Source organism: Linepithema humile, chromosome 2, assembly GCF_040581485.1.
Source record: "Linepithema humile isolate Giens D197 chromosome 2, Lhum_UNIL_v1.0, whole genome shotgun sequence".
In the NCBI taxonomy this organism is placed as follows: domain Eukaryota; kingdom Metazoa; phylum Arthropoda; class Insecta; order Hymenoptera; family Formicidae; genus Linepithema; species Linepithema humile.
In genome coordinates, this window is record NC_090129.1 from 13,092,693 (window position 1) to 13,107,183 (window position 14,491).

Sequence of the window (14,491 nt, forward strand, 5' to 3'; positions counted from 1 at the left end):
AGGAAAAAGAAATGTTTCATTAATATCATACCCATTTTGTACGAAACTCTTCCTTTAGAAGATTTTTTTCCATTTTCTTCAAATCTTCCTCATTTTTTAACGGTAGGCTTTCTGCAAATTTGCAAATGTCTACTGTTGTATCTGTCAATAATGCGTGTGATTCTTGTCTTATATTCTCGGTTGGTCTGTTTTTTTTTCAGTTCTTCAAGTTGTACTAAAATCTTATGTTGAAGAAACAGAATTTCCTGCATGTAAGCTATATAGAAAAAAAGTAATGTTTTAAAATAAAATGACATATTTCAACAAATCATAATTTAATAAACATCGCAGGTAATACAAATTAAATTAAAAAAGATGTAAGAAATAGTAATGTAAAAATTAAAAAATTAAAAAATTACCAATTTCAACAGGTTTGTCTTGTTGCTCCTCAATTTTTTTAAACATTTTCTTCAATGGATCCAGTTTTTGCATTGACGATGTCTTTAGTACGACACTTTCAAGAGCAATATTTGGTTCGGAATTTCCGTTTTTTGCAAATGCGCCATCGTCTTTCTCAATTTCTGATTTTTATGATAACAATCCAATATCATTAGAATGAACATAATGAAATTTAGAATATAAGAATAACATGTACCGTTAATATCATTCTCGTCATCACATTTTTGTGTCGGTGAATCAATAAATTGAAAATCTTGTTGGCTCATGTTATTCACAACAACATCGGATTTCCTGCTTTTACGCATAATGCTGCTACCTTTTGGATTTTTTGATTTTGGCATATTTTCTTCATTAGGTGCGATTGAAAATGATGGCAATACTTTAGATGTATTGCGTCTTTTGACTGGCAATGCATCAGAAGAATCACCATCGGAACCGTAAGCATCATCTGAATGTTGTATTTTAACTCGTATACGCCTACTTTTTTTATACTCTTCCGGAGTAATAGATTCTATATCAGAAAACTCCAGAGCCATTGCAACTTTATCAACTGCTTGTTCGTATGAACCTAAAAAAGAAAAAAAAAAATATATATATATATATGTAGAACAATTGTAATGTACAAATAGTTTTTAATTATTGAATTTGTATAAGGCGTGTTGTACGCATTATTTTTTTAAGTATACCTGCTTGTCCTACAATTTTCTTAATTTTACATTTTTTCCAGTCTTCTTTTGGCGACTCCATATTACAAATTGCTTTATTAATTTTTATTTGATTTTGGTAAAGAGGCCAATAAGCTATTGTTCGATCACGATTAAGCCACGTAATTGGAATCATTTCAATCCCCTCGTCAAACTCCACAATTTTATATTTTGAGGTCGTCATTGTCGACAAACGAATGCGTCCAAAACGTGATTCCAGCAACTAGATACTGTTATATAAACGCTATAAAATGTCATGACAGATGGTTAAACCTTAGAACATATATACTGGAAGGGGCATAGCCTATCTAAATATACATAACAAAAGTGTCCCCTACATCTATCTATCCTTGTCGGTACAAAATTGGTCAATGCGCTTGCGCGAATAAATAACCGCTTAAGTTGAAAGTAGAAAGATTTAAAATAAGTGGAAGGCATTTGAAAATTTGATTATAACAATTTATTCTTTAAGTTATATTATAATATAATTGCAATATATTATAAATTATATATAATAATATGTAGTAATATGTAATAATAGTCTTGCGAAATAAAATAAAAATAATGCACATAACCAAAAACAAATACTGTAATAAACAATAATTATATACAGGATGTACAGGATGAACTAAAATAAGATAACAAACTTTGAGGAGCGAGACCAAACATGAAAAAAAATTTGACATCAACATATGATATATATATGATATATACTTTTTATATTTCTAAATTAATTCAAGATATAACCTCAAAGCTAAGAGCTTTAAATTACAAAGTAAATCTATACTTACGCATGAAGAGATATTTTGCTACGGTTTGTTGAGTTACATAAAATGCAATAATGTCCCATTTTTACATATATTTTTATTACTTTATTACTATACCCGATACTATACTTTTTTATGATTATTTCTTTAGACTTGATTATATTGGAAAACTTGTCATAGATAAGCTTGTCTAGTTTGTCATCACACACATCAACATAATCGACGCATGCGTATTGCAATAAAATGTACAGACAAGGATAGATAGATGTTGAGGACAACGGCAAGTCAGCTATGCCCCTTCCAGTATATATGTTCTAAGGGTTAAACCGACAAATGAATAATATATATTCTCATAAAACACGTTTCCGATACCGGCTTGTAAATCTCTTAATATAAGTATGATGTTTACATAGCGGCGTCTTTGATATGCCGCGTCTTTGTTCTAGCGCGTTAGGACCGCCGTGACTTTGATCCGCCATTGCCTTGATTCGCCGCGTTTTTTGTGGTGGCCACCACTTTTCATATGCGACATCGACGAATCGCGGCATCTTAGACTGATAACCACCAATTGGATCAAATTAGAGGAGGTCCTAAGATCTCTTGGTGGCGGCGCGCATCTTTCCGTTTTTCAATATTCGCCTAGTAGCTCTCGAAGTGAACAGTCAGTCTTATACGAGTACGAAAATTATACGAATACGAGAATTATACGAGTACGTTACAAGTCCGGTGGAAACAGTTTGATTTTACGGGTCGGTATAGCCGAGGACTCAGGGTGAGTTTAGGCTCATCCCTAGGCGTTGTCCTTACAATATTATTCAATACAATCGGGGACTCAGGGTAACCTCAGGTTAACCCCTAGGCGTTGTCCTCGCAATATTTGATACAATCAGGGACTCAGGGTAACTTCAGGTTAACCCCTAGGCGTTATCCTCGCAATAACATATTTTGAGGAGAAGTGATTACTCATGTACTATAAGTGACACAAATAAACTTATTGTGAATCAGCAATTTTATTCATTGTTTGTGCCTTGCATTAAATAAAAACAGTGCGGACATTAAATTGTCCAAGCTGATCGGAACAGATACAGAAATAACACGAATATAATATGCAAAGTATATAATATATGACGAAAATACTAACCTTTCAAAAATCATGAGTGTTATGCAGTAATATATTGGTTTTCAATATAATTTACTTAAAGACTAAAAATTGATATTAATAATTTAAACATTTCGTCACAAAAAAATGTCCCTTTTTCTTATGTTAATAAAAAAGAAATGAAAGAAAAGAATTTACTTTATCGTTGAAAATTGAAAAATGGAGACAATTCCAATTGGAATAATAGGACTACAAAAAAAGACAACATTTCTTTATTATTTACGTCATAAATTTAACACCGCTAAATTATAAGTGTGACATACAGGAAATATACAGAATGTATTGTCATTGTACGGTATTCTACACAATTTTGCAGTAATTGCGTCACATTTCCAAGCCTTTACATCATTGTTTCTCTTAACTATGTGTATAGAAAATGTACTAGAGGTACATGGTTCGTAAAATAAATCGTCAGTTGATATTAATCGCTTTCCTATAACAAACGTAGTATCTCCACTCATTGCAAAATTCAGTGCTTCGACAAGTATTCCGTTAGATAACATTAAACAATTATCTCGGCCATTATTATTACAGTTGAAGAATAACTTGTCCTTATGCAAGATTTTGTACTGCGTATCAAATTGCGTATCGTTAGTAATAGGGCCGTCTGTATGTATTTTTTGAAGCGTTGAGCCGTTATTACTCGAACGTGTCTGAAGTGCATTTTGATACTCTATCAATCGTCGCGAAATTTGTTGTAAGGGTTTCTCACTCTTACGAATCATGCTCTTTATACATGAAATATAATTTTCAAACCTGAATGCACTGAAATTATCTAAGGCACCGTATTTTCTTACATCCTGCGCTAAGTGCGTCAAGTTATGAACATTATGGGATACACATCGTCTACCATAAATAATTTCAAATGAAGCCACAAAGTGATTTAATAATTGTTCTGCATAATCAACATACTGAGAATTCTGTGAATAGATAGGACTGACTAAAATTGTAATTGCAACATGCAATGTTAAAAAATTAGCATACATATCTTCTTTTAAAACATCTTTCAACACAACAGGGCCGGTATATAATAAAAATTGTCGAAACTCAGTTGCTTTCCAAAGCTTTAAAAATTTTAATGATCTTGGTAATCTAGCAAAGTCAGATGGTACACTTTTCCTGAATTCAATTAAAGCATCAGAAATTATATTACTTTGATTTACAGATAGCTTAATACCTAACGGTCCATGTAACCAAAGCAGTAACAATTTGCGCATAACACCTAAGCATATGCATGTAGTCCACAGGTACATTTGAAACTAAGCCAAGAAAAGGTATTCTATTTAAAATTGTTTCATCGACTTGATAATTGCCTTCGCCAGAATACATAAAATTTTTGAAGCTATCATCGGTTCTTAAATTTGTACTACGTTCGCTAGGAAAACATGTGACTCCTTCTATGCGTGTACCTACAATGTCACATTTCGTGCAGCTATTATAACCACTATGGTATTTTACATTTAAAATAAAAGCTTTCGCCGGAACATCGCAGATTAACGCATGAATTCTGACCTCATATTGAATTCCATTATATTCAATGCCATTAGTAACTAAATTTACTGCTTCATCTGTATACATTTCTAAAAATGAATTTGGGTTATCTGGCTTTCCTTCCCCATAATATACACCGATCATATGTACATCTCTGGACTCTGAATCAGAACATAAAATAGGCCACATATTATTTTCCGAAGATTTTCCTAATGGCGCGCCGTCGGTACTTATTAACAATTTAATGCATGGACTGTTACATTTTATGATAAGACGATTTTTAATGATATTTAAAATAGAATTTTTCAATCCGTAATGATAATACTTCCCCCCTGCAATTTCAAATACTTTGGTAAATTTTGGCGTATCGAGCAATGTTCGAGCATCTGCAGGAAATAACACATTAGTATTTTTTCTCAAAATTGATAGTAATTCATTCAGCGCATTATGTTTAATTGAAAATTTTAATGCCCAATTTTGTATGTTCCGTTTAAAAATTTCATCATCGTTATTATGTAGATTATATTCTGATTCAAATTAGTTCACAGATTGATGTACTGTTTCAATACTATTAGCGACTTCCGCACTTAGAGCTAAGTCATCTTCACTTGCAATACTTAAGGTATCGCTTTCACTGCATGAAGAGCCATTGTCACTATAGGTATAAGTAAAATCATCAAAATCTGCATTAGAAACAATTATGCTAGCAGAATCATTATTTTGCACTCGTGAATAAGTCATTGAGGATGTTCCTTCATCATTATTAAATGTCTGTCCATGAAGACATTCAATTATTCTTTCTATTGATGCTGCCATATTCTGCTTTATTAGTCTCCGAATATGTCGATCTGAATATGACTTTTGTAAACGACGTTTATTATAATTTATTTTAATTAATTACGTTAATTTTCTTCAAAATAATAAGTGTATCTGTTCTGAAACATTATTTTTATGTACGTGGGTTCATAGAATATGTTCTCCGCGAAATAATAAAGTTGTTCAGGCCACGAAAGACACGAAAAGTCATGTCTCCAAAATCGCCATTGGAGGCACGTCGGAATGCAAATAAACATATGTTAATATAACAATTCTTTATACTCACGCTCTGCTCATCGACGTTTTTCCAGGTTTGTTTTGTTTTACAATACGAAAATCAGTAAAACACTTATCTATGAATAGGAGACACGAAAAAATCACACAAGACACCACGAGTCATGAGTAGGGTTGCCAGAGTGTCTCTTTTAAAGAGAACATGTCCTCTTTTTTTGTCCTGATCTTTTTGTTCACTCTCTTTTTTTTATTCTGATCTTTTTTGTCCTCTTTTTTTCTTTAGTTACTTTTTGTCTAATTTTTTTTTATATTGCAACTTGCAACGTCCTGGTAATTAGATTTGTGACATAAACGGGTATTAATAACAGATAACAGGTAACACTAATAAGTGCTCTTAATGTTAATGGAAATCAACCTTTATAGAAACAAAATTTTACGCCATCTACTAATAGATAAGGTTAAACTTTTCTAACACGGCTACGCGGCGCAAGGCGCAAACGCACAAACGTTCACAATTCACAGTAACAGCCAACTGATATCAGCAGTCAGCAGTCAACAGTGTCAACACGAAATAAATTACAAAAAGATTTTTCTTTACTTTTGTCAACAAGTATTTTTTCGTGTTTATTTCTTATTAGCAGGTAATTATAAAATAGGCAGTAGGCAGTAAAAATTATTTTATTTATTAAAAATTAGCTATTGAGTGAAAGTGAGGTTAAAACACCAAATCTTATCGTATAAAACTTCAAAATAAAATCAAAATTGTTAGATGTCAGAATTTTTTGATCACTAATTGTGATTTAATTTGTCAATATAAAGGCATAATCTCAAAAATAAATATGTTTTAATTCCAACAAAAGTATTCAATGTTCAAATGCATTTTTAATTCTTAATTTGCAATTTTATTTCTGTAATTTTTTAAATTAGAGGTTCTAAAATTAATTGTTATCTTCTCTTATTAAATAGGATATTTTAATTTTTTTTTACAGTTATGAGTAAAAGAAAATGCACATTTTCTTCTGAATTGAAAGCAAAATATACATGTTTTGAAGGTGTTGATGATTCTAAATACGATGCTTTCTGTTCGGTATGTAAGATTAGAGTTTCTGTTGGAAATAAAGGAAAATATGATTTACAACAACATATTGAATCAAAGAAACATCAGTTATATATCCGATCCATGGAAACATCAAGCAAATTAGATTCTTTCGTCTCCAAAAATAAAAAATTGGATGAGAAAGTAGCGGCTGTTGAAGCAACCTTAGGATTCCATATTTTAAAGCATCACATGAGCTTCAACTCATCAAACTGTACAACAGATTTATTGAAACATATGTTCGAAGACTCTGAAACTGCTAAACATCTATCATCTGCTAAAACAAAAACAGCAATGATTGGAAAAAAAGTTATTGCTCCCTATTGCATTAGTAAAATTATTGAATCTATATCTAATATTCCTTTTATATCAATATCTACAGATGCAAGTAACCATAATTCAGAAAAAATGTTTCCGATTTTGATACAGTATTTTACCATTAATGAAGGAATTTGCTCAAAATTGATTAATTTGGAAACTTTATCTAATGAAAAAGCACAAACAATTTGTGATTTATTAATAAAAACTTTAAAGAAATGGAATTTGGTTGATAAATGCATTGCATTTTCAGCAGATAACTGCAATACAAATTTTGGTGGAGTGCGCAGAGCTGGGACAGAAAATGTATATAGCTTATTAAACCGGGAAATGCAAAAAAATTTGATTGGTATTGGCTGTCCAGTACATATAATACACAATGCTGCAAAAAAAGGCTTGGACACAATAAGTATTGATGTCCAATCAATAATTATGAAAATATACAATCATTTTTCGGTATATACTGTACGAACAGAAGGATTGAAGGAATTTTGTGAAAATGTAAACATTGAATACAGGCAGTTGTTATATCATAGTCCAACGCGTTGGTTATCATTGTTTCCTGGTTTAAATCGCGTTTTGCAAATGTATCCCGCCTTAAAGTCCTATTTTTTATCTAACAATAGTTGTCCAAAAATTCTGCAAAACTTTTTTGAATCAAATTTAAGCGAGGCTTCTTTGTGGTTCGCTCACTCAATTATGTATAATTTTCATGAAAAAGCAAAAGAGTTAGAAACAGAAAAAAATTCTATTATAGAAACTATAAATATTTTAAAATATTTAATTACTATGCTTGAACAACGAATTGAACAGTCTTTCCTTCCAATAAAAGTTTCAAGTATTCTGCAAACTATGTCAAAAGATGGTTCTGACTTCCAAGTTACTAATTTTAAGAACGAAACAATTTGTTGCTATAAAACAATGTTAGAGTATATCATTTCCTGGTCTTGTCAATTTCATGACTTGAATGTTTTTGAATGGATATCCCTTACTAATGTACCTGAATGGCAACAAGTTGCCAACGCAATAATATATATTAATTCAAAAATAGAAAGTTATATTTATATTGATGATGTAAAATGCTTCGATCAATATTGTAACTTAAAACTGTATATTGAAAAGAATATTCATAGCGATGAATTTGAAAAAATGTCACTAAATTTAAAATGGATTACATACTTCAAACAATCAAATAATTTAGAATTTTATTCTGAAATATTGAAAATTTGTCAGTATTATTTTGCAATACCAGGACATAATGGAAATGTAGAAAGATTATTTTCGATGATTGGAGCACAATGGACAAAGGAGAGAAATCGTCTCAATATAGAAAGTATTAAATCAATATTGTCAGTCACTTACAATTATAAAAATGTAACATGCAAACAATTTCATAACGAAATAAAAAATGATAGTAAATTGCTATCACAAGTTCTTAGTTCAAAGAAATATGAAACTGATTATGAGACTGAGGAAACTTTACTGTGATTTTTTTTTTAAATTATATGATTACTATTATTAGCTATTAGTATTAAATTTAAGTTAAAATTAAGTTATTTTGTTTTTCATTTATAATTTATAAATGTTTTATTTTATTTTTTATTTGAAAAAGTGAATAATATTTTAATAAAAATGTTCTTTTTCAAACAAATTATACTTTTATTTACGTAATAAATATAAACTACTGTTGATAAGTGTAAATAAATGGATATTTGCATATTTTCATACATGTCCTCTTTTTGTCCTCTTTTTTTAGGGGAAAAAGTTCTCTTTATATACTTTTAACTTCTGGCAACCCTAGTCATGAGACGCACCACACACGATGAAACAAAACAAAAACAATGAAAAAAGCGGGAAGAGTGGAAGACTAGCTTTGTGATTCGTCGCGCCGCGGTCACTCGTTATGGGGACTAGGTTATTATGACGCACACATAATGCTCGCGTCGATATGTATATTATTAGGCCCGACGCTATGGCTGGCTGGCACATGTATACGCGCACTGTCACGCTTCTCTCAAATGTTTAAAATTAAAAAGATGCATTTATTTTGCAAACACATGTACTATACAGGGTGATTCAAAATAACCGTATGTCCTTAAAGGGACATATTCCTGAGCGTATTCTGAGACAACTTTTCCTTTGGCAAAAGTTTGTGCGAAGCTTAATTTTTAAATTATAAAAGAAAATAGTTAGCGTATCGTGAGTTGAGTACAAGAAACAAGCAGGGGCGCCGCAACTCACCGCTACACACGGGTGTTCACGTGAGGCGCCTGCTACAATCAGCTGACACTCACGATACACAATTACTCGAAAAACACGTGTTTCTTTTTTCGAGTAATTTTCACGCATCAAGTGATTAGTAGTGATCGTTAAATAAATTCCTCGTTTTATCGATGAAGTGAGTGAACAGAGTATGTGAATGTGTTGTATTTTAAAACGTGAAACGTGAACCATAAGAAAGTGGAAAAACTTTTACTCGATATGGATCTGTCTTATCGCGGGAGAAAGAGAGAGAGAGAAAGAGAGATGCGTATACGTATTTGTGTATCGTGAGTGTCAGCTGATTGTAGCAGGCGCCTCACGTAAACACTCGCGTGTAACGGTGAGTTGCGACGCCCCTGCTTGTTTCTTGTACTCGACTCACGATACGCTAACTATTTTCTTTTATAACTTGAAAATTAAGCTCTGCACAAACTTTTGCCAAAGGAAAAGTTGTCTCAGAATACGCTCAGGAATATGGCCCTTTAAGGACATACGGTGATTTTGAATCACCCTGTATATACAGGGTATATGTAAGTTCAATAAAATAAAACTTTATTCAAAATGTACCTGTAATACGGATTATTATATATTTTTACAAATTATTTTTTTCTTATACGAAATGTCGCCAGAATATTATTTACATTTTAAATCTGAAATATTCCATCAGCGCGTGTATATATATATATATATATATATATATATATATATATATATATACAAAGTACAAAATATTAAAAAATAATAATTATTATTTTAGTTATTACAAATTCATTGCATATATATTTATTTTAATATATAACTTTAGCCGTGATTTGATTATGAGTTCAGAGAAAGAAAATCATCATAAAATATGGTGTATTCGCTCTCATATATATATTAGAGTTCACAATTATAAGTAATTATATACCCACACAGCACAGAAAGTTGAAATAACGTCGCTGAGACGTTGCAATGTTGAATGTTGAAGTATAAAGGTTTTTTCAACATTGAATCTATGTTGATTTTGCTATATTGATTGTTAAATGTTGCTATAACGTAGAAACAACATTTAACAATTATTATCTTTTGAAATAATATAATAATTATTACAATAATTATTAATAAGAAATAATAATATAATTATATATATATATATATATATATATATATATATATATATATATTTAAATAAAAATTAATTTTAAACATTTATTTCGTTCAATTTTTCAAAACATTATTATAATGCATAATATATATAAATTCTGCATTAAATAAATGTTGAATCAATATTGAATTAATGTTTCTTGTCTTGCAGACATTGCAATTCAGAGGACATTAGACATTTCTTCAATATTTTTTCAACATTGAATCTATATTTCGCAACGTTGCTGAAACATTCATAATGTTACAATTCTACGTTTTTTAGATATTGATTCAACGTTTGTGTGCTGTATGGGATATATATCGCGCGAATATTATACATGTGTAATATTTTAAACAAATCAATTTCACCAAAATACATCATTTATGATATTTATTTTATTTTGACTAGTTAAATAATATATTGTAAATGTAATATTTGAAATAGAATGTTGCCAGAATATTTCATATAAGACATTCATAAAGATTTCAAGCAAAACCCCTCCAGAATATTGCAAGAATATTGCAAATGTAATATTTCAAATAGAAAGTCTGTAGAATATTTCATTCGCGACATTCTGAAATATGTCAAATAGAATGTTGCCAGAATATTTCATATGGGACATTTAGAAAGATTTCAAGCAAAACGTCTCTGGAATGTGGCAGAAATATTGCAAATGTAATATTCTAAATAGAATGTCTGTAGAATATTTCATTCACGACATTCTGAAATATGTCAAATAGAATGTTGCCAGAATATTTCATATGAGACATTTAGAAAGATTTCAAGCAAAACGTCTCTGGAATGTGGCAGAAATATTGCAAATATAATATTTTAAATAGAATGTCTGTAGAACATTTCAAATAAAATATCCTACATGTAATATCACTAGATGTTTGCAAAAATATTTCAAATGAAATATTATGTACAAGACATTTGAAATATTCTAGCGACATTCTGGTAACATTCCATGCTGTGTGGGAATGTTTCTGTTGAAATCTTAAAATAATTCTTTAAAACAAATATGATGGGGTATATATTAGGGATCATTAAATATGCGGCAACATTGTGATTATAAAATTTTATAAGTATCTTAATAAAAATCTTAATAAAAATTAAGTATAATAAATATAATAAGTATATAAGTATAATAATAAAATTTTTATAAGTATCTATAATAATAAAAATACATATATGTTGTATTAATCTGTTAATATAAAAAAATTATTAATTAATTTAACGCAAATAAAGTTCTTTATGTTAACAGATTAATACATCTTATTTGTTTTAAAGAATTATTTTAAGATTTCAACAGAAACATTTCAATAATATTTTATTAGCAAATATTTGAAAATTGTTAACACTTTGTAAATTTTATCATATAAATATTCACATTTGCAATGTTGAAACATATATTACAATTTCATTATTTAAGTTTGTATCATAATAAATTTGTGTATGATGCTTTTTATATTATCCTAGAATTGTACTTACATTTGAATTTCAGTTACAATTTCTTGACAATTTTTGAGGTTTTCACAATTAAATATAAAAAATAAATTTCTTTATAGTATTTCTTTTGTAAATAATGCATATAAACAGTAAATATTATTTTAAAAATAATTTTTAAATATGTACTATTTTTTCTTTTATTTTACTACTTTACAAATGATGTTTTTTGTGTATATCCCCAAATTATATTTTATTTTCATTTATATTACAGTCTAAATACGAGTACAAAGCAATTTGTATCACAAATGCATCTGTTGCAGCGATATTTAACATTATAAACATTAAATATCTAGCGCTATAATTTGCAATATATGTAATTTATAGCGCCTAATTTACTTTTCAATTTTTATTACGCAATTTCCAGTGCTATCAATATTTTACAAAATAAAAGTATTTTTTCGATAAAAACTCAAAGCATTTCTATATTAAAGGAGCGAGAGAGAAAACACTAAAGCGTGCGAGAGAGACAGCTACTGTTCGACGATGAGATCATCATGCTCTCCCCTTCCTTCGTCGCCCCTCGCCTACAAGCTGTTTCTAGCTCCCCCCTTACTTCATCGTCCCTCGCCCACAACCGGTTTGCCTGAGGTAACCTTCTCTCTATAGATCTTGGTATGTGACGGCATCCTAATAGTAGCTGTGAACACGTGACCAAAACTGTTGGTTAGATAGAGAGATCCGGGTCCGAACAGCTATCTCCATCTGACCGGTCGAGAACAAAGGCGTGCTCGTTCCAGTATGGTATATATTTTAATGGTGCACTGTCACATGCATTGAGTAAAAAGAAACAGGAGGGAGCATATACTAGCCAGGACTAGGTAAATCCGCGGACGGATGTACGTCATGGCAGCCATCTTGAGCGACCACTTTTTGAAAGTGAGAGGGAATGCTCGAGCATTGCGGCAAACGGCATACCGTACGCCGTACGCATTAATATGCAGTGTATAGTCTTTTATGCAATAGTGTATGGAAATAAACGATCAAAATAGTATACTATAGAGCTTGTGGCATAACAGCAGCAGCTCGAAATCATGGAATAACGTTTCATCGGTTAGTATTATCAACAATAATGAGATTTTTATTTTGGAGATTATAATCATATGTATAGTATTGCGAAATTGTAGATTCACAATAATTACTAAATAATTTTCACTCACAAACAGGTTTCCGAAAAATCCGGATTAAAGAAATGCATGGATAAATTTTTGTAAGGACGAAGGATTTAATATAAATTTAGATTTTAGATTTTAACATTGCTCTTATGGAAATACTGCACGAGTGCAATCTTAATGAAAAACGCCATTAAAATTTGGTATTATTGTTGCATATTATAGTTATTTTCTTTTAATTGTACATTATTTCTTAATTAAACATAACAAGTCATTCAATATTGGCGCCCTTGAGCGGCCATCTTGAGCGACCACTTTATATAGTCACTTCCGTCCGCACTTTTAAGACCAAACGCTTCCTCCTGTTTCTTTTTACTCAATAGTCACATGAGTCTAAACTAAAATGGCGGATCTAATATGGCCGCCAAAAATTTAAAAAATTTAAGAAATTAACGGATTTTTGTAAAACTTAATATCAAAGAGTTTTTCTGTATGCTGAATACAAATCTCAAATCGGATTTTAAAAATTCAAAATGGCGGATCTAATACGACCACCAAAAATATTGAAAAATTTAAGAAGTTAGCGGATTTTTATAAAACTTGGTATCAGGAGTATATTTGGGACGCAGATTTTAAAATTTCATCATTAAATTCGTATTTATCGACCTATTTGGTCTAAAGATTATCGGAAAACTATTAAAATTTATAACAAAATTCAAGTCCTCCATGGGCACGTGGCAAAATTATCAAATTCAATTGGATCATTATTTTTTTTCTGAGCCTAATCAAAAAAGTTTCATAAAATAAGATCGTGAAATCCATTTTGTACACATTCGAGAGAGTTTCTCTACCGCGATATTATCGCCATTTATTACAACATTTTAACGTTAAAAATGTTTCATTGTGATTCCGTAAATTTCTAAACGCTTTAATATTTGGATTTGTACATCCGACTCCCATGGTTCTGGGCTTTTTTGTGCTTTGAGCGTTTCTCTGAGGTTTTCTTCGTTCTTTTCAGAGCTACTTTTAACCGTTTTTTTAAGACTGCTCTCAGAACAATACTACAGAAAATTCTATTATCTGTACTATTTTTGATCGTGAATCTTAGAATTTGATTTTGAATATGTCCAGTATACACGGTGATAGATGTTGCAATCCCTACAATGTGGAAGGTCACAGAGGGAAAGATCTTCGACGCATTTCGAATGTTATCAAACGATTATTCCCAAAATTTCCAGATAATGCTAAAATTTGTGCAGCATGTAGGAAAATGAAATATCCTCGCATGAATGAAGATACGCACGTCTCATCGAGTCTTGATAAAACGTTTGATAATTGTACTCATGATACTGAACAGAATATTTCTGTATCTTCCGGTGCATCTTCATTATCTTTCAGTGGAATTGAATGCAACATAAAATCACAAAGAGAGATTGAGTTAGAAGATATGTTGAGTGGATTGAAA

General features: G+C 30.5%; 1 long non-coding RNA gene and 1 pseudogene across 1 annotated transcript; one reads left to right on the top strand and one right to left on the bottom strand.

Moving 5' to 3' along the window:
* Window positions 1-443: 443 nt before the first annotated feature.
* Window positions 444-5,573, bottom strand: LOC105669265 (uncharacterized; annotated as a pseudogene).
* Window positions 5,574-6,108: 535 nt separating this feature from the next.
* Window positions 6,109-7,558, top strand: LOC136997672 (uncharacterized). The gene is made up of 2 exons (XR_010888317.1): window positions 6,109-6,250; window positions 6,599-7,558. It is a non-coding gene; the product is annotated as an uncharacterized lncRNA (long non-coding RNA).
* Window positions 7,559-14,491: the final 6,933 nt, after the last annotated feature.